Source organism: Amblyomma americanum, chromosome 9, assembly GCF_052857255.1.
Source record: "Amblyomma americanum isolate KBUSLIRL-KWMA chromosome 9, ASM5285725v1, whole genome shotgun sequence".
In the NCBI taxonomy this organism is placed as follows: domain Eukaryota; kingdom Metazoa; phylum Arthropoda; class Arachnida; order Ixodida; family Ixodidae; genus Amblyomma; species Amblyomma americanum.
The window spans coordinates 68,195,831-68,216,531 of NC_135505.1; positions in this window are offsets into that span (position 1 = coordinate 68,195,831).

Consider the following 20,701-nt stretch of genomic DNA (forward strand, 5'->3'; position numbering starts at 1 on the left):
CTCTCCACTCCTGTTACGTTGTGCTTGAGTGTAACACCGGGCGAAATTGCAATTAGGCAAAAAGAAGACCTGAGCCTGAAGACTTGCTTCGAAAGAGTCGTGGAAAGAGTGAAAAGAAAGAAGAGCCGGGCGTCATTCGAGTATCAAATGGTAAATGGTCTTGTGCAAAGGGAATGCATATTTAGTTCAGGAAGGCGGGCCCAACAGCTGGTGTTACCGAGACATATGCGAGAGACCGCGCTACGCTTAGGACATGACGCCATTATGGCCGGACACCAGGGTGTTCAAAAAACGGTGTCAAGTATCACCGAGGAGTTCTTTTGGCCGGATGTTTATAGTGACGTTAAGCGCTTTGTTCGCTCATGTGATGTGTGCCAGCGCACTGTTCCGAAGGGAAGAGTTGGTCCCGTACCTCTGGGCAAGATGCCAGCCATCGACCTACCGTTTCAACGAGTGGCAATTTCATTGTAGGGCCAAAATCTCCAGTATCCGCCATAGGCAATAGATATGTGCTTACTTTAGTTGACGTGGCCACACGTTATCCTGATGCTATTCCATTGAGAACTATTGACAGTATCCAAGTGGCGGAGGGTCTTGTGGAAATGTTTTCGCGTTATGGGTTCCCGAGGGAAATTTTGAGTGACCGGAGCTCGAAATTCACAGCGGAGCTAATGAAGGAGGTTAACCGCCTTTTGTGAGTAAGACAGTTACTGACGACGCCTTACCATCCCATGTGTAATGGGCTTGCAGAGCGGTTCAACGGCACCCTCAAAAATATTATCAAGAAAATGTGCCAGAGGAGACCTACTTATTGGGATAGATATCTCCCAGCTCTTTTGTTCGCTTACCTCGAAGTACCACAAACGAGTCTTGGTTTCTCGCCCTTTGAAATGTTGTATGGGAGAACCCTTAGAGGTCCACTTACAATACTCAATGAGCTGTGGGCTAATAAGGAGATTGCATCAGATCTCAAGACAACATACACATACGTTCTTGAGTTGCGGGACAAGTTCGAAGAAACATGCAGGCTTGCACATCAAGGCCTGGAAAAGCGCGTGAACGCCATAAGGGATATGATGAAAAGAAAATCATTCACAGGAATCTGGATCCGAGCGACAGGGTTCTCGTCCTGATACCCACGGATCAAAATAAGTTACAGATGCAGTGGAAGGGCCCGTACCTTGTGACGCGGAAGAAAAAGGGCATGGATTATGAGGTATTTGAAGATGGCACTAAGAGGGTTTTCTATGTAAATATGTTTAAGAAATATGAAGAAAGAGGTCCCGTACAGTACGCCCCTAGGGTGGCATGTTCGGTAGTAGCCGAGACAGGTGATGTTGCCGACGTGCCCACGTGCAGTGGGGAGAAAAATGCTGGAGAGGATGAGGTACTAATGAAGCCCAAGATGAATGAAGACATACGATCACAGCTCTACTCGAAATCAAGGGGGAGACGTTTTCGAATGGGCCAGGCAAAACCGAGCTCATATGTTAAAAATTAGATTTGTATACAGAGAGAGCTAACTGAACAGCTCTAGGTGTATCTGGAATGTAACCTATTGTTGCTGTGCTAATGTATCTCTGGGATTTATCTTGTTGTCGTTGCTGTTGTTGGTGTTATGTGATTATACAAGGGAGTGTGTTGTGGACACGAACATGTCTATTAAGTACTCTGTGAGGACAGCAGCAGTGGTGTGTTAGTGTTCTGAAAACGCAATTTGGTGTGCTGTGTTGGTGGTGTGCGTTTTGCGTGTGCTGGACATCTGCGGTGTGATCTGTGCTGGGTCCGGAATCGCCACAGAAGATAGTCGGTTGGCTGGATGGCTTGAAGATGAGGATGACGTGAGCAGTTTTTCATGGAAAAACTCTAGAGAGAGGGGGCCCTTGTCACATATATTAAGGAGCCTAAATTAAATTTTAAAGGAAAAAGGTGTGAAGAAGACGACGCTAATTAACCGAAGAATAAAGAAGAGGAAGAAGAAGCATTCGGTGAGGTGGAGGGAGATGATTGGTGGAGAAGCATTCGGTGAGGTGGAGAGAGATGATTGGTGTTGAAGAGAAGACGACGACAAGGCTTACGTGGACTAACACCGAGGCTATAAAAGGGCGAGTGAGAGCGAGGCACAGGGGGAACAGAAGAGAAGCGGAGGCTCCGGCAGGTCAGGGACTCTTTGGCTGAAAGAGAGCGACGCCGGCTACTGCTCCGGTAAGCTCGCGTTGTACGACTCCGCATCGTGTACTCTCTGCCGTGCCTGAGCCCGTTGCGGGGAGTCAACGGAGGACGCTATCACCTGCTACGGCCAGGGGTGTCTCCAGCGCGGTTGCCATGCCCCCAACGCCAACAACATCGGCATCATCTCTACGGGTGCTTGGACTTGGAGTTTGTACGACGCAGCCAGCGACGCCAGCCCGAGCACGTCGGACACCGCCAGCGACGCCATCCCAAGCACAGCGAACGCCGCCTCGACGCCGCCCACTGGATCCATACAACGCCGCAGCCATACCGAGAGCACGAACGCCGACCGCTAATAGTAGAACACTAGTATTTGACGCTAGTAGCAGTGTGCCCGGGTCGCCTGTATTTATACTCTTTGTGTTTTGTGTTGGTTTTGTTTGTTTTGTGTTCTAGTGTGTGTGCCACGTAGCGTGTATCTAATGTGCGTTTGTGTGGGTACACCCGTCGCCTAGTCCATTCTTTCGGTCCTAGTGATTTTCGGAGAGATCCGTGACACGGCGGTGTCCACCAGCAAATCCCCTGCTTTCGCACAATATTTCGCGCTCAGCAACGCTAAATCGCCAGACATATTTTCCACCCCCTTTTCTTTGTCGACGGAAATGTGGCGGCTCGGCGCTGAAGAGTCGTTTCTTCCAAGAGCCTTTGGTTAGACTGCCTTTTTTTCCGTCTTCGCCTCCTTATCAAGCAGACAACTGCGGAAATGTTTAAGTTGAAACCTTTGGATTGTTTGCAGCGACTAAGGCTCAAGACTACACTGAAGTCAAACACTACGCAGGGGATGCATGGTTTATGTGTTTTAAGTAATGTTGAAAAAAAACGTTTGTTTCTGATTTTGCACATCCGTATTACGTTCACAAGAAAGATCCTTCATTGTCGGCGCAAGAAAAATCGGATGTATCGCCCACCTGCCGTGTATGATAAAGAGAAGTGTTTCGATGGGCTTATAATGCATGGGACATTTCAAAAGGGTGAATAAATTTCTCTTTGTTCTGTTGGGCTCTTGAAATTTGTTTATGACTGAAGATCATTGTGGTTTATAAGATGCGAAGCAGTAACTATCCTACCAATTTCATTTAAACCTGGGTACCTGTAGTGTGACTTTACGAGTATTTTTTTAGTCCACCAAACACAAAGAGCCCCACAATGAAACCAGATGTGTCATGTTACGATAGTGTTCCTGGTAGCGGTCGTATTTTGTTTTCATAGTAGAAGAGTCAAGCATAGAAATCAAGTATAACATCTTAGTCAGGAACAACAGGGTTTAAGATGTTGCACAAATCGCTCCATGTTTTTTTTATTTATTTTGTTCTGTCGCCACATATTGAAAAACCAAAATATTACAAAGCCCACACAGATCTTTTCCACGACGGCGTATTTCGAGCTTATAGACAATTTGCCGCCAACTCCTTTCTGTGTTTGCATCTGTAGAAACTTTCAAAGTGTGAGTTGCTAAGGTGAGTGTGCCTTCAAGACATTCTTTTGTCAAAAGCAAGACAAGGATAGAGGTTTAGCAAGAAAAAAGTTTCTCTTCCTCTGAGTATTTTTACAAAAAGTGCGGAATAAAAATGGCTTGAGTAGAAATGCAGACCTTGCATTAAGAATTTGAATGCCTATCACCAATCATTGCAGTTCCAGCGGCTTAAGTTGCAGCGTTACAAAGAAACCAGCAGATCTGTATCGTTTAATATTGCACTGAGTTCTATGAAACATGTACTGTGGGGTGACAAAGCCTTTACAAGCGCCATGTGTCAATGGCTCTACTAGTGGATAGATAGAGAGAGATAAATGGGAAGATGGAAGCTAGGGATATTAACCAGAAGGGTGTTCCGGTTGGCTACCCTGCACTGGGGAAAAGGGATAAGGGTACTGAAAGGGGAAAGAGGAGCGGCAAGGTTTAGAACATAAACTGGTCCCACAAGCCAATCGCTCTCAGTAGGGAAAACATTGCCTTGGAGGCCTTGGAGGCCTTGGACAGCCGATTGCTGTCGCCATGGTCTTATGATCTTACCCTCTGTTAAAGCGCGAGGATTGAGAAGTCCAGGGCACAACGCAGCATTTATAGCATTTAAATCCTGAGGTGCCCTCGGCATGATGCTTCTCAACTGTCATTGCTGCTCGTCGCATATAGTGTGGCTGTGCAGCTGCCCAAACTCCATGCTCAGTTATATGCTTTGGTAGTTACCTTTCCCGCTTGCGGGGAATTTGCCCAACAGTAGGCACAGATGACATTGATTCAGGCCGCATTTAAACAGACACGACTGCATCACACAACCAAACGCAGCCTCCCACCAGACTCATAGCCCGCCGTTGCGCTCGGACAAGTCATGTGAATAGCCCCCCTATAAAATTCCAAAGTCCAGCACACCTACCAAATCGGATGGTAGGTGCCTCGTCGACCCATCAGAGTTCGGCATTATCACGTGGTCGACGGACATAAGCTCATGCCTCCAGTCTGTTCTCCGATGATGGTTAGAATGCTCTCGCATAAAACATTATCCTTTTGATTCACCCACGCACCTAACTGATGAAAGTACGACTAAATGCGTCTGTAACTGCGCAGACAGTGTTGAGTGTTAATACTGTGATCACAAGTTTATTTCGAGAAACTCGATGAAACACTCAATTCAGCGCCTCAAGTATCGCAACCCTGCCCGTCTTCCGAGCCTTCACCGCAGGTGTGAAAGATGTCATCGTCTTTAAATGCATTCAGGCTACTACTCAATGCGCACTTTCTAAAAGCTTTGAACCCCATGCCGGCTTGAATTTCGTTCATGCATGGAAGATCCACTGAAAAAGCAGCTCTATACGTGGTTTTTAGAGGCGTTCAGTGGGTGGGAGGACGCAAAGTCGGTCAGCGATCCGTTCAGTAAGCAGCCCTTTGTTGACAGCTCGTTGGCTTGACATTCACCATTGAGTTTTAGAAATTTGAGCTCTGTATGTTACGCTCCACAATGTCGCGTAGCTACCTTTTGCTCTGGAAACTCTGTATAAAATCCGTAGCTCCAATTTTATTTAGTTGCTTTCTGGGGAGTTTTGGTATACATGCGAAAATAGAGTAACAAGAATTTTTTTTCTAGCAGCGTATGAAAGTGTCGGCCAGAAAACCAAATTGCAGACTGGCAGAGTTCTGATATCGTCACCCTCATCGCCTCCAGTTTCGAATGGCCCTTCTGAATTGCCGCAACGTGCTCGCGAATAAATCTAGTGCGTCTTGCGTTATCTAGGAAGACGACCCCGCTGTCTGCAAGCAGGAACAATGACCGCTGCGAGAGTTTCTCTTACCTCGGGATCGCTTCGCACGCATATAATATATAGAGGCCCGTCACACCAAATAAAATTCTCTGCCACGTCGCCAAAGTTCACTAAAGTTCACTGCCCAGTGCGCATTGGTGCGTGCGTGCCATACTTTTTTCGGGCCTTTTCATGTTTTCTCACTGCACGGGATTCATGTTTCTTTTCGGAAAAAGATAGCGCTGCCTCACTTCTCCTTCTTATTCACTCCGAAGAGAGGCTTTGCTTTTTTTCGCGCGTGAGTCCTTTATGTGCACTACATGATGTCCCTGAGGCCCGCCCTATTTCGTAAGTTCTCCAATTTGAAGTTTGTTATCGTCAGTGGACTCCTTCTTGAACGCCTCAATGAATAAGACGTTTGAAACCGCTGCTTAAGACCACAAGAAAAGAAGAACCCTCAAAATGCCCTATAAAAACCAAACCGCCGTTGTAAGGAGAGAAGAGAATGGCTTGGAGCACAAAAGAAAGGAAATACAACGAAATTAATATAAAGGAGAAGCTTTCGCTTAAGCAAAATATTTGTGACGCAATTCCGAGAGACAAACTTCAGCGCAATTAGAGGAACCGCTAAGTGCGTTGCTCAGCGCGGCGTGGCGCCGAGCCCTCGTAGCCACCGCAGGAGTTTTGGAGGGTTTGTACATCACATTTCCTCAGAATCAACAGAGTCTAAACCTTCCGCTGGTTTTTGAAGAAAGGCAAAGCATATAACTGTCTGAATATGATAGTGGATGCAACTGCCTGCACACGGTGCGATTCAGATCTCCAACGACTTCGTGTGCCGGTTACAATTGCTTCCCACAGGCTTCACACAACTAGATATCTCTGAAGGCCGGGGATTGCGGCTGGCGTTAATATAAGTAAATTCGTAAATTCATACACGACACGAGCGGCGTATATTTTACCGAACATGGTTTCCCTCTTTGAGAAAACTGGGTATTTTGAAAATAACCTTGATCTTTGCGATCGCGGTAAGCGCTAACATCAGGCAGCGAAAGAATTGGCTTCATTTGAAAGTGAACGTCAGATCAAATTACGTCCTGGATGTGGAACCCGTAGTTCGGGTTCTTTCCAAGTATTACTTCAAGACAATGCTTGGTTTTGTTTTAGATGAGCACGCCAGGCTTTCGTGAAAGTATTCGTCTGGCGCTGGAAGAGTTCTGACGCGCAGAACAAATGTACACGCCTGAATCAATAGCACAGTTTTTCAAAATGTGCTGAATAGGATGCGATCATGAATTGGATTGCAAAACATTTATTTAGTCAGAAGGCCAAAGGCAGATGATCTGTTCTAAGTGGCTATTAGTCTACGGCTATTACCTGAATAGCTGATTTATTGGTCCGGATTAGAACGCCCGGGTCTGAGCTGAGCAACACAGCCTCCCAATCGCTCGAGAGTAGGAACTTGTATTACAGGTTCCGGTGGCGGCTCCTGTTTACAGTTTCACAATAAGTGATCGTAAGGTGCTAGTTCGCCACATAGTGTACATTCCGGGTCGTAGCCACTGGAGTGGATTTTTCATAGTAAGCAAGGAGCCATAAAAGGTAGCACCTGAGTCGCCTCCAGGTGGCCTCCTGCTCCTTGTATAAGGTTTTGTCTGTAGGAGGGAAGATTCTGTTTCCTGTTTTAAATTTATCAGTAATGTCGTAACATGATGTTTGGCCGTCCTTTCATAAACTGTCAGTAATTGCCACGTACCTTGCTCGGCTGACGAATAATCGAGCTTTGTGTGTGCCGCTTCGTTACCAATATTACCCGAGTGAGCCGGGACCCATATCCGGAGAATCTCCGGCTGTGACCGCTGTACCTAGAGCTTTTTTTCTTACTCGGCTGCCTGTATGACGCTAGGCTAGGCTTGTGTAAAGGGTGTATGTTGAACGTGCTTGCACTAGGGTGCGGTTAATTTTATTTACCGCAATTTTTCCAACTTTTTTGAACTGTTTTTAGCAAGCATAGCGCGGCAAGGAAAGACAATAATTTTCGTGCTTTTTTAGCACCCCTTCACATACCACTGTGAAACTCCAAATTTTGTGTGGACTTCAACTTTGCTAGAAATCTTCTAGAAATGATGCCAAAGCAGATTCTAAAACTTCCCCTGGAAAGTTCCTTCGACTGAGTAAGTAGTGTTGTTTCAAAACACATGTTTGATAAAAGTCGAATTAATTAGGTGGCTCACTGCTGCAACCAAGTAATACGTGTAGAATGTCGTTGAGCTGCAGTATTATTAAGCGGATTCCATAGCGCACACAACGCTATCATTTGCTCTGTGGAATTAAGAGGGGAAGGTTCGAAAAAAAGACACCTGTAAATTTTTCTTTCAATAAATGCACTATCTTGCAGGCAAAATTAAAGAACGACATTCACATGGAATATGGAAGTGAACATGAAGTACTTCATATATTCACAGAAGAGAAAAATGAATGCACAGCAAAGCACGGCGCCACTAGCGAGAAGAGAGTTTCAGTTCATACGGCATCTAATTGTATTCCTTCCTGAAGAAGTCTGCTTCACAACGCCATCCCGTCTGGAAATATCAATAAAATTGTGTTCGTTGCCAGGAAGGCAGATACCCCCCTAAAGTTCCTTTACGGCAGGGTCTTAACTTGTGCGCTTTCAAATACCTGGCTTTCCTTTCTTTCCTCTGTTTTAAGAAAATTTAGGAAGATGCTTAAGCTTCAACTTTAGAGTAGATCCGATGGCGCTTTTTAGTTATTTTTTTGGTATTTCAGTTTCCATATGATCACTGCACTTCCCAAAGACACCTCATTCTCATAAACACCACCACGCAATCACTTGGTGAGCCTCTAGCACGTTTGCACTAATGACATTTTGTGGCATGCTTCACTGAACATGTGAAACCTTCTGGGAAAAAAATTTCGAAAGTTGTGAAACTGCAAGCCACTCTTATAAAAAAAAATATTGCATGTAATGGTCCATTCTTCTGATATGTAGCAAAATCTTTCATTTAGAGTATTTCGATCTATCAGATCGAACAGTCAAGACTGCCATAGAAAAGAATTGGTGAACACTTTTGATGGCGGAAAAAACGTTAACAGATAAAAAATGCAAGGCTGCCATCGGGTGATCTGCGGGTATATTGATTGTTATAGTGAGATCTTACATGATATGAAAAAAAATTGCCTTCGGTTTCATGCTCAAAAATGCTTTCGTCCAGAATTGTCGAGTATGTCTTATTTTGTCATCTATTGTTTCTAATCACCCATGTTTGTGGAGCATCATGCATGACGTGTACTTGGCTGTTTGTTTGCTGCTCGTTCTTTTCTTCCCAGAGTTCCAGTTTTCTGTGTAGAGGAAAGTTGTAAAATGATTTATTTCTGTGCTTTTCCCTCCACCCATGTGCCGTTCTCTGTATTTTGGTGTACCGACACATGACGTACTCAAAAGAGTACGTAAAATGGCCTTCTCGCCGTGTACAAAGATATTCTTTAAAGCTTACATACCGAGATATTTCCGGTTACAACATACCCAGAAAAAAGGGTATTCTTGTGTGCGTGGTAAATTGCCACCTTATGATGCTCCAGAAATAATTGAGCATTGTTTTATTCATTGCAACGATGCAATACTCTTTTCGGATATCTTGCAAATTCTTTGTTGACACCAAATTCTGTACGATATCTCACTGCACTGAACCCTTAGACATATTCTTGCTGATTGGACTAAACAGCGTCAGGAAAACGGGCATAATGAAAGGACGTTATGAATCTGTGGTTTTCTGCAAAAGTTCACTTCAGCATAATGGTTGTCCGTTTAAAGGAACTGCTCGTCTAGGGCGAGTTTGAACCGGAGTAAGGTACACTTCTACTGCAGTTCTCTTCATTGCCTTTTTCTAGTGCATCGTTGCTTATAGTTGTGTCGTATTGTGATATAGCAGTGATGCGCCCTATGTTGCGTATTTTCTCGTGCTTGGTTTAGGTACATCTTATTATGCATTGCTTTTATTTGCGATTGTTCTCTTCTTGGCTTGTACATATTTCATGTGCACAGAACATTGCATCGCGAGTGGTTATGGCGCTCGGCTGCCGGCCCGAAAGACACGGGTTCGATCCCGGCCGCGGCGGTCGAATTTCGATGGGGGCGAAATTCTTGAGGCCCGTGTGCTGTGCAATGTCAGTGCACGCAAACGAACCCCAGGTGGTGGAAATTTCCGGAGCCCTTCACTACGGCGGCGTCCCTCATAGCCTGAGTCGCTTTGGGGCGTTAAACCCCCCTAAACAAACAAACATTGCGTCGCTGTAGTAGATACCAAGTAAAAAAGCAGCCCTTTGTGGAATATGCATTGCGTGCCCGCCTGGCATGCAGAGGGCCTAGGTTCGGACACCAATGTCACCGAATTTCTATGTTCTTTGCAACTTCTGGGAATATTTCTGTCACATTTCTGAAGCCTTCCTGTCAATTCAAGGTCACGGTGACCACGTTTCGATCGCACAACCTCTACACGCTATTGAGCAAGACTGGAAATGTTGTGTGCATATAGAATATACAATCAATGAAGAGATTGCTGTGGCCTTTTACCCTTACTCGAACTTTTAGCCTACGTTATTTCAGACTGATACACTCTGCTAGCAATTCAAAAAATCAACGAATGATTCCCTTTTCGTTGCATTTTTCTCCAAAGAGCCCTGTGAGATATCTTCATTCATTGATAGTCAGCTTTCGCAGGCTATTACGGGAGGGGAAAATCTAGTAAATATACATTGAAAACAAGATTCATTAAACAACTACGACATCGACACAAAACGCTAGAGTGCATAGGACGTAAAAGAAAAATGAAACAGTAAATAAGAAAGCGCATGTGCAGAGGCAGAACTAAAATGGTAAGTTGAGGTCTCCCAAGCAAATTTCACAAGAAAAGCCGACATTACATTTCCACAGGTCAATGTGTCACCGTCCACCCCCATATATCAGATGATACTGGGAGAACTTATAAAAGGCTTTTTAATTGACATTCCCGGTCTCTGTACTTTTCCCAAGAGAGATTAGGAACACTTCGTTGCGTTTTGGGCGAGTTGGTTCTTCTTGATGGATGGAAATTTCGCGCACATAAACGTGGACAATAAAGGGGACACACTCAGGATGATCCTGTGTGTGTCCCCTTTCTTATCCATGTTTTTTAGAACTTAGTTTTTAGCCTCAGGGCATAACAGGAGTTGGGAAGGTAGAAAGAGAAGAAAATTTGCATTCATTAGGAACGTTGGTCAGGCTATTTCCAGCGTCGCTTCGTTGGACGACATGCTGGGGCAAGCTCCATTGTGATTCCTCTTCCGTCACACTGTTTACATTACCTTCAAGCTTACACAGTCTCCGAGCCGAATATAAACAAATTCACCGGCCGTCCACGAAGATCATGCGGGCTTTTGCGGACAATAAAAAGCAATGATGCGCAACACAAGCGACTTGCCAAGAAAACTGCTTGTTGGTGCCTTCATTATTCTTGTGTCTTGCTTTGTTAAAATGATGGCTTATGTGTGTATTCTCAGTCTACTTCCATAATTTTTATGTTTAGAATTTATTGTGCCCAATAATAAGGTGTGCCAAAATGAACTTGCTTTGCACACATATATTTTATTTGTGAGCTAAGCACAGCTTGCTCTTCATCACAATTTTTGTTGGGCTTCCAGTGATCTTCTCGCACTAATACGTAGTCATGTCTCAGGCTACATAAATTAAAACCAGAAAACGTGCTGGAAAGTGGTGTAAACATTCAACGTCACCTTCGGTGACTTCGGAGCTGCTACCTGAGCTGTCGTTTTCCTGAACACTGGGCTGTGAGATAAACTAGAAATACATTGCATGAAGTCACTATTCGAAAGTCTAAACATGAATGCAGTGGGTAACGTGATCTAAGAAAATAAAAAATCCACAAGAATTCATTTATCGTGCAGAAGAAATGTCTACTCCTGCTTGCGGGTTATGGGTTATGGGGGCTTAACATCCCAAAGTAACTCAGGCTATGAGAGACGCCATAGTGAATGGCTCCGGAAATTTCAACCACCTGGGGTTCTTTAACATGCACTGACATCTCAGAGTACACGGGCGTCTAGAATTTCGCCTCCATTGAAATTCAGCCGCCACGGCCGGGACCGAACCCGCGTCTTTCGTGTCAGCAGCCGAGAGCCATAACCACTGAGCCACCGCGGCAGGTTACTCCTGTTTGCTGTCATTTCTTAATGCTGGAGTAGTTCCAAGCGATGTGGTCACCTCTCTACATCAGTGGAAGAACAGCATTCCACGACACTTTCCTACTTGTGGGCTCGGAGCCACGACGTCAGTTGACTGCAGAAGAAATCAGAAACGGCGAATTTCATGTCTGCCGTACAACACACGAAGCAAAGACAGTGGTGTAGTGGGGAAGTACAGGAGATTTAAGGCGGCTAGTTTCCGACGGAGCCAGAATCACATCCAAGGCAACCAAACCAGGCACCTTCTAATAGAGCCATTATTCCCCTTCAAGGACTGGTTGCCGGAAGCAATCCAAGCAAAGTGCTGTAGTTTCGTCCTGCTGGTAGGGGCTCTGGTGGTTTGTCTTGCGTCTAGTTTAAGAGAACGAAAACTTTGCTTACGCCTCGCTACGTTTTTCCTCTCAGTGCAATGTTGTTTATTTTTTTTTAATGTAAAACAATGACTCCTGTTTGGTGGAGGTTAGTGTTTAACCAAAAAAAGAGGCTCAGCAGCTGTAGTGCAGGCGTGTTGTGGGCATATTCAGAAGCATTAACGGGTAGTTTATATTGTAGCTCAGAACACATACGGGCACAGGCGGCAAACAATTTACTAAACTTAATGACTTTTCGTTGGGGCGGCGAGGCGATAAATTAGGGAGCCACTTCTGGGTCCTCTGGTGGCTTGGGCTTGGCAGTTCTGGAGAAAAAAGTATTGATTTTAAAAAGAAGTGACCGGTTTTAGGGATTTTATTTTCTTCTGGAAATAAACATTGTAAATTTTTTTGTTTGCTTGGCACCTGAAAATTATGTTAAAAATAAAACGGACAGTTAGCCAGTGTTTCAAAATATAATGAAATTGATGCTGGCTGGATTGTAAACAAAGTCAGGCACGAATATTTTTCTGGAGATAGGAAGCCATCTTTCTATTGGTGACAGTTTTATATCCAAAAATAAAAAAGCATGCATATTTTGGTACAGTACTTGTGTGAATTAAACTCAAATTCTGGCGACGTTAACGAAGGATGACACGGGGTAATTAATAAATGGTAGGATTTCATGCATTATCAATTATTTTACCAGGAAAATATTCAAAGATCTAAGAGAAAAAGTGCGCTGGAGTAAAAAAGCCAGTCATGCGCCGGCTGTCGTCTCTGGTTGTTCCAAGTGATGAACCTTTCGGACACGTGTTCCGCTGCGCACAGAACACGTGCGCTTTCCAGTGGTGTTCTTGGAGAAGCCTGCACATGTCCGATACTTGCCGTTCCGCCCAGTTGATATCAGAGTAGACGACGTCCTAGTAGATCGTCTGCAAACCCGTCAGTAGTGAGCTTACTTAATTAGTCAGCGCATAGGTTAGTTAATGGATTCAAACGAGCGAATAATTCTGCGGAATATTGACTGAATTTTTAAATTAAAAGTCGTGTGGTTAAGCACTTAATACAGCACTGTGCGGTCGTAAACCTATATCTTACGCCACCTGGCCTAGCTCATTCTACTCTTCAGCTTTAAATGGGCCTCCATCTACTATAGGGTTTATGTCAACCTGCAGTTTAATACTCTCGTATGATCCACAATCTCCTGCAATTTTAGAACCAATTTACAGATGTATTTTTACGCCCCTCATTTAGCTAAACATTTTAGCCGTGCTCATTACTCACTGCTCCTAAATTTTTCCCAACACCATTCCAAGTTGAAGTTTTTGATAAGTTGGTTCCCGCCTTACCAGCTTTTAGCCGCCCTGGTCAGCTCAGTTGGTAGATCGACTTTCCCGGACGGCCCGTCATCCCGGGGACAAACCTCGGACCATAAAAAGTTTTTCTTTCAACGGCGAAGCTGTCGTGAAATAGTATTGTTTCTATATATAACCACATTGTTACGCTTGAGTGATAACTAACCAGCAATTAATCCTTATAACAAATTTATTGCACTCTAATGATCCTAATGAACATAGGAAATTCTCCGCTTTTTTTCCAATATCTTTGCTGTCTCTTTTTGATATATGAATATGGCAGCACTTACTGTCATTGTTAATAAAAGTTCTGCCTAAAGATGCCCTCTTTTCTTAGCCTTTTAAATCTGAATTTTTTTTTGGACGCCACGCCATAACATCTTTATTTCGCGCAGCACATTTCAACGCGCTTTCGTCTTGCACGACATCACATGATAATTCTGCATCTTTTGGGGATATGCGCTGAGTGCAAGTAAAAACAAAGTGGCGATCACGAGGACCACGTACTTACAGGGTAAAAAGAGGCAATGTGAATAAGAAGAGAGAAAAGGTTATGTGATGGCAGTAGGTGAGTTGCAAAAAATGTTAAACGTAATTAAAGCAACTATTGGCGAAGTTGATTAAGCCAGAAAAAAATGCTTGGAAAAACTAAATGAGAAAAAAAGGCGCATCATCGAAATAAAAATTCTTTTCAAAGAAAAGCAAACGAAGGTGACAAAGAAACTAAACAATGAAGGTGCCGAGAATGCAAATTCTGCGCGGGATTCTGGGCACCCGCTCTATTGATGGGAAAGATGGCCAGCCCTTGACGTTCACGCTTGCCGCCATTCAGGACACGAAAGCAGCGCTCCACAGTTATTGACAGCGGTGCATCGTCAAATATACGTACACACCGCTTCGTTTAAGGCACCCAGGCATCATTTGTCCTTAAGCTACTCTGCCCTTGGAAATGAAGGGCCGTTGCAAGATTGCAAGACTGCAAGATTTCGTCCTTGCGTTTTGCTGCCCAGAACCAGGGCGACACCTTCGCAAAGAGCGCTTCCAATCCTGTCATTAGACGAAGCCTGTCATTCCAACGATCAGTTCTAAAGCGTTGTGGACGTTCTTAGTTTTCTTTCCAGTTTTATATCTCTAATAGGCGATGGATTCTCAATTGAGATAATGAGCTTACGTTATTTTATTACAACGGCTTTGAAGTCAGTCGCAAAGTAAACGTTCGAATTATAACTCATATCGAAACATATCACCCTGCAGATGAAAATATTGTTCAGCCGCGAGTACTCTTCCTTAAAAGAAAGACTTAAGATATGTACGGACGCCATCATATCACCTCTTTAGGGCTTTATGTTTTCTATCCTTGAAACACAACTTCAAGATTAGGTGAAAATTACCAACTCGAAGATTGGGTGTCATATCAGATAGCGAGCACACGACACTAAGAAGTACTGATGATTCATAAGAAGCACAAAGAGCAACAGCTTGTTTTTAGCCGGCCAGAATACATAAGGGCTTCTGAAAAATATTGATTCTAAAAGTCAACTATACATTTATATTCATCGTTACAGGAAAGAACAGATTGGATACTTTACATTAAATCAGCTGCACGTAACTTTTACTCATAGTGGAGTAATGAACTGGTAAACATACATCAGTGGAGGACGATTCTCAACTGGGGTTTTTATTCTACTAGTTGGCTAGAGCAGTGCAGGACTATGGTGAAAAGTGACCTAAGCGCCGGAAATATTGACAGTTTATCGCAACCGAAATCCTTCGCGTTTACCTCGTAACACTGGAGATTATTCCAGGCTTGCAATGTTGTGGACAATGGTGAGAGCACATCGGGTGTGGTGAGTTTGCCTTGGTCAAGGTTGGCTTTATGTTAGGCGCCATGACGAAGTATGTAACGGCTTGAAATATAACAGCTCTAGTAGTCACCACCTGAAACCTGACATTGGAGGATCGGAGGGCCACAGGTATCTCCAGTAATAAAGGGGCCTAGAATAATTAGTTTAAAATGTATCTAATAATTATTATTTATACAGCCTGCTAGTCAGCACATATTAGCTGGCACAATTTTAAATATAGGGTTTTTTGAAGTAGAAGAGCGCTTTTTTTTGGAATGGCATTGACAGCGATGTAGCTCATCAGAATAATGCTAAGACATCCTAACAGCAGTCTGGTTGACTAATAATAAACAGTTAACTTTTTAACTATTATCGTTAGGCTCGTTAATTGTTAAGAAGCGTGTAGGTCACTATGATTAATATCCATATGAGTGTTTATAATTTCGAAAACGCGGTTACTCCCGGCACTGTGGCCCAACAAATTATGACTATTTCGACGAGTTAGGTGCACTTCAGAGGTTACTTTGCCTCCAAGCCTCTCGAAAGCGTATATATTTTCGCGTGATTTAGCCTGAACATTTGGCCCACAGCGACGAGGGTAATAGCGTTTTAGGAACTCTAACAACTTATATAGATATTGATTACGGTGAGCTGCACGCATCTAAATGATTAGGGGGCTAACAGTATTAGTTAAAAAATTTAATTACACAATATTAGCCAGCCTGCTAGTGAGCACGTCCTAGCTGTATTCTAATATACAACACCACTGACACTGATATGCCGAAAAAGCTCTCTTATATTTCAAAAAGAGTGTTTAAAAAATTATCTAAAATCTTAGATGAAGCACCTGTATACACCTGAGGGAAGCTGTCGGCTCGGGGCACGACCAATCTACTTGGGTAACCGCCCTTAGAAGAATTCCAACTTGGGCAACCTAATTCGAATCCGAGGCCACAGCCCGGCCTGTGACGTAATGCATACTTCTCCTGAGCCGCGAGACCGAGTAATCATTCACAATCACCTTCGGCTGCTTCAATTTCTTGAGTGGCAGTTCAGGGGCATGGGAAGTTATGCTTTCCGTCATCGTTATGCAGGTCATCTAGCAAAACAGTGGACGCTGCTAACTAGTCGTGCCGTGAGTGTAAGAAACAGAATTTTATTTTATTGCCGCCTATTTGCATACGGCTGCGGACAACCCTCTTTCATTAAAAAATTATTGCCTTGGAGCCTACACCGGAGTCATGTCCGGTTAAGGATGACGGACGACTCAGTTGTTACCCCTTATATTAAGATAAGCATTAGAAAGAGGCATTTAACAAAAAGGAGCGAGAGTTGCACAGGTCGCGCAGCATGCGGCTTTTTTTTGCAGTAATGAAGCCATGAAAGAAGGTAGTGATTTATTGAATTCAGTGTTACAAGAATAGGTGATGACCACATAAGAAAACTAGCCTAGAAACGCAATTAGCAAAGAGCGGTCTGTTTTTCCTATATCAGCAAAACTGTGTATCAAAACTCACTGCGCAGCAATCTAATCGCAATGCTACATCTATGCATTAACCTTGAGTTTATGATAATACATATATGTTGTCACAGTACACAGGAAAAACTGGAAGGCAAAATCATGGCAGACCTTCACCACGAAGCGGTTCTGATTGATGATTGTCAATAAATTTTGGAATGCCGCTTGAAAAGGCCAATGTTTGTTGCGGCACAGCAGTGCCGGAAACGGCGATTTTTTGATTCGAGAAATTGATATGGCTTCTATTAATAGTAAGCAACAGATATAAATTAACTCCAGGCACCTAATTCTAACAGTTAAACGTTAACAACTATTAGAAAATATTTGACCAGCTGACTCGGCAATCGATCGACCTGTTTTCTGTTTTCGTCAACATTGGTGTTACTATCACCCTTAAAAATAGTGTCACATCAAAAAGCCTATTTTTTACATCGCTTTCGGACTTCCCTGAACCACCTAAATGTAAGAAACATGACAGCCTATACTTTGATGCGTTTTAGGATGGATCTGGATATAACTGACAGTCGGATATAACAGAAAAATTGACAATTTGTTTCGACGCCACACATATAAAATTTAACATGTTTCGGTTTTAAGGGAGCCGGCTACAACAAGCTATCACTTAAAGTGAACTGACTTTGTGGCCAACTTTTGTCCAGAACAACTCCCGTGATCACATTCAGGCACAGTGTCCTTGCCGGGATAAAACTTCTTGATACCCATAACCAACTCCTCACTGATGCCAAAAAGATTTCATTCTCCCACATATTGCTAAACTTCAGTGGTTGAACTAGCTGAAACGTTCATTTTAGTTCTTTTGAACATTGTGGACATGTGCCCTAAGGAAAGCAACAAAGAAACGAGCAAAATCTTCCTGGTTTCGCAAATACAGATCACAGGCACCCAAGCGCTGCTGCTGTCTTACCACAAGAACAAGATGAGTTAAGATGTATCCTTTATTTCAGTTATGACCCTGGCTTGTGCAGACGTCTCAACCATGTTTCGCAATGTGTTTGACGCGAAGGTTGCAAGGTTGTTGCTCCTGTGGCATCAATCCACCTCACTGCGCCCACGGTGCTTCTATTGATCCTTTGTTTACGAGGCCTGAGCAGGGGCGTGGGTGACGAGCATATTAAATTGAAGGCTTCGACATTGGAAGATTTCTGCTGGATTTAATTTCCCCGAAGAAGACGGCATTCACTTGTCTCAAGAGTAAATCGAGGATTTGTTACCAAACGTGGCGCACATTCTGTATGGATGCGTGCTTCAAATGCCACTGTCCGTTATTTTCTTCTGGCAAAAACTACACGTGCATGTATGTACGACAGTGAGTGAAGAACTGTATATATATCTGTAAGCGTGCACGCTCGGAGAGCATCATTTGATGACGACAAATTTGAGCCTATTCTCCGAAAAATTCTTGTAATTAGTGGTGTGAACGTCTGATTGTCTCAACTTAAACGAGCCCTAATTGTTCGTGACAGGTTCAGTTCATTAAACGTTCCGATGCAAACACTGCACATATGAGAAAGGATCATACCATGGTTGATCGTCATTAGATTGAGTTTGTCTTGAAAATCCAGCGTTGAGATCGGTGTAGCTGATTCAAGTGGCGAGGTTACCTGAGTTTTGTCTCATAACTTTCCCTCGTTGAGTTCGGCCACATCTTCTATTGCAGGCACGGCACTATCGACTGGTCTATTTTTATTCGTTTTGTTTTTATATCCGTGAAAACTTTCCCTATACGAATGAAGCTCTCCACTCTGTTAGCAATGTTCACTTTGAAATTAATAATAAAATGGTAGCCAATCCCCAAAAAGTTGCCACTCCTCTTTTCTGGGGTCGTCTACAATTAACATAAAGTTTAACTAGGATCATAACTCATCAACTTTCCTTCAATTGCCGAAGTCCCCTTTGTACTTTGCTTTCTAACGTAGTGGCTACACATCGGCTTGAAGAAAGACGAAATCTTTCACACAGATGCTAGCATGCGACAGATGCAAATTAGTTCACTCGACCGAACCATCAATAGCTCACATAGTTCGAAACTCAGTTGCCGCGGCCATGATTTGCCTTTTAAAAGCGTCTCCTTACCCCTTTGGTGGCTCACAGGAATGTAGTAAACTCGCATGGGCATAACAGTTATGAAAAAAGACTATGCATCTCAAGGCTTGTTATATTGTCGGCACAATTTTAACTGTCACAGATATAAGAAAACTCTCCTGTTACGAACGAGTGCGGTGCTGCTATCAAAATACGCATTACGGCAATGACATTTAGTCTCAGATACGAAGGGAAATACAAATTTGGCCTCACCGCTCCATTATAACGAACAAGGAGGAGCCGTAAAAAACAACTGAAGTTGAAAAGGTCGCGCTTTCAGCAGGCATGAAGATAAAAGAGCGTCTTTCAGAACTCTCGGCACCACACCGGAAGAACTTGTCGGCCCGAAAATGCAATAAAAAGCCGTATTTAAACAGTAAGTCAGCGCCGGCCAAACACGCGCCGAAGAACTTCGAGGGCTACCACTGTCAGCGTGTTCGTTGGCTGGAAAAAGCATCCCACATGTAAGAAGCAGCATGGTAGGCACAAGACAGGGCCATCGTTGGATACGAAGCTACTGTCCATGCTCATAGCTCAACCAACAGCAGCGATTGCAGTAGCTTAAATGTCTAGGTGGCCATGCTGGACATGTGGCATGCTTCCCGTACCCAGTCGACTCCGTCTTTAGCGCTGCTACCACGTGCAGGTAGCGTCATACAGCTGACAGCTCAGGACACAATTTGTGACACGAGCGCTGTGTGGCTTTCGTCGCTGCATGGGCCTAAAAAACGACTGACGAAGCTCTAGAAACCGCGCACGGCATCAGACCTATGCATATCTGTAGCAATGAGTCACGGATGCATAGCTGGTCAGATGTTTGCTCAAATGACTACTTTTCTGCTGACGCCATCGTCGAAGCCTTCGAACGCCAACTCCAAGCACTCCGCTAACGCAAGACGACCGATTAATGTGTCCGACCTGCCACTAGCTTCAGTGGATACTTGAACCACGATTAGTTATGTCCCGTCCAGAAAGTTGACTGTTGACAGCATAGGTCTCAGCTAAGAGAAGATGACTGCCCTCGAGAGTCTGAAATGAGCCGTGGTAAGGTCAGCTGTGAACAAGTAGCCGTGCATAACGCAGTTTTCAAAAGAAAAGTTTGCTTTGTACGCACTTATTGTTTTTGGCTGTTACACGGACGGTCCACTAAGTACCAAAATCGGAGATAGCGAACGCAATCCACGTCGCCGTCAAGTTAGTTACCATGGCCTCAATTTTATCGCCGTATCTTAGAGCATAGGCACTTTTGCACCTTCAGAGGAATCCAGAAATTGTTCTGCATTGAGAGCCACAGCCATACATAGCGTGTTAGGTGCTACAGAGGGGGCTTCCATTTCATGCTTTAGTTATAATTGTTTTTTTGGGGGAAAGGAAATGGCGCAGTATGTGTCTCATATATCTTTGGACACCTGAACCGCGCCAAAGTCGGGTTCGAACCCGACCGCGGCGGCTGCGTTTTTATGGAGGAAAAACGCTAAGGCGCCCGTGTGCTGTGCGATGTCAGTGCACGTTAAAGATCCCCAGGTGGTCTAAATTATGCCGGAGCCTCCACTACGGCACATATTCTTCCTTTCTTCTTTCACTCCCTCCTTTATCCCTTCCCTTACGGCGCGGTTCAGGTGTCCAAAATATATGAGACAGATGTTTTAAAAATGACTGAAGAGTAGGCATAAATAAAAGATTTGCAAATTCTAATCAACCTTTAGGAGGCTAAACGCGATAAGTTAAAATTATCCGCAGCAACAGTCTTCTTTCGACTCTCCGCATTCGCTGCACGCACACGAGCTCGCTGTTCTGCTGGGT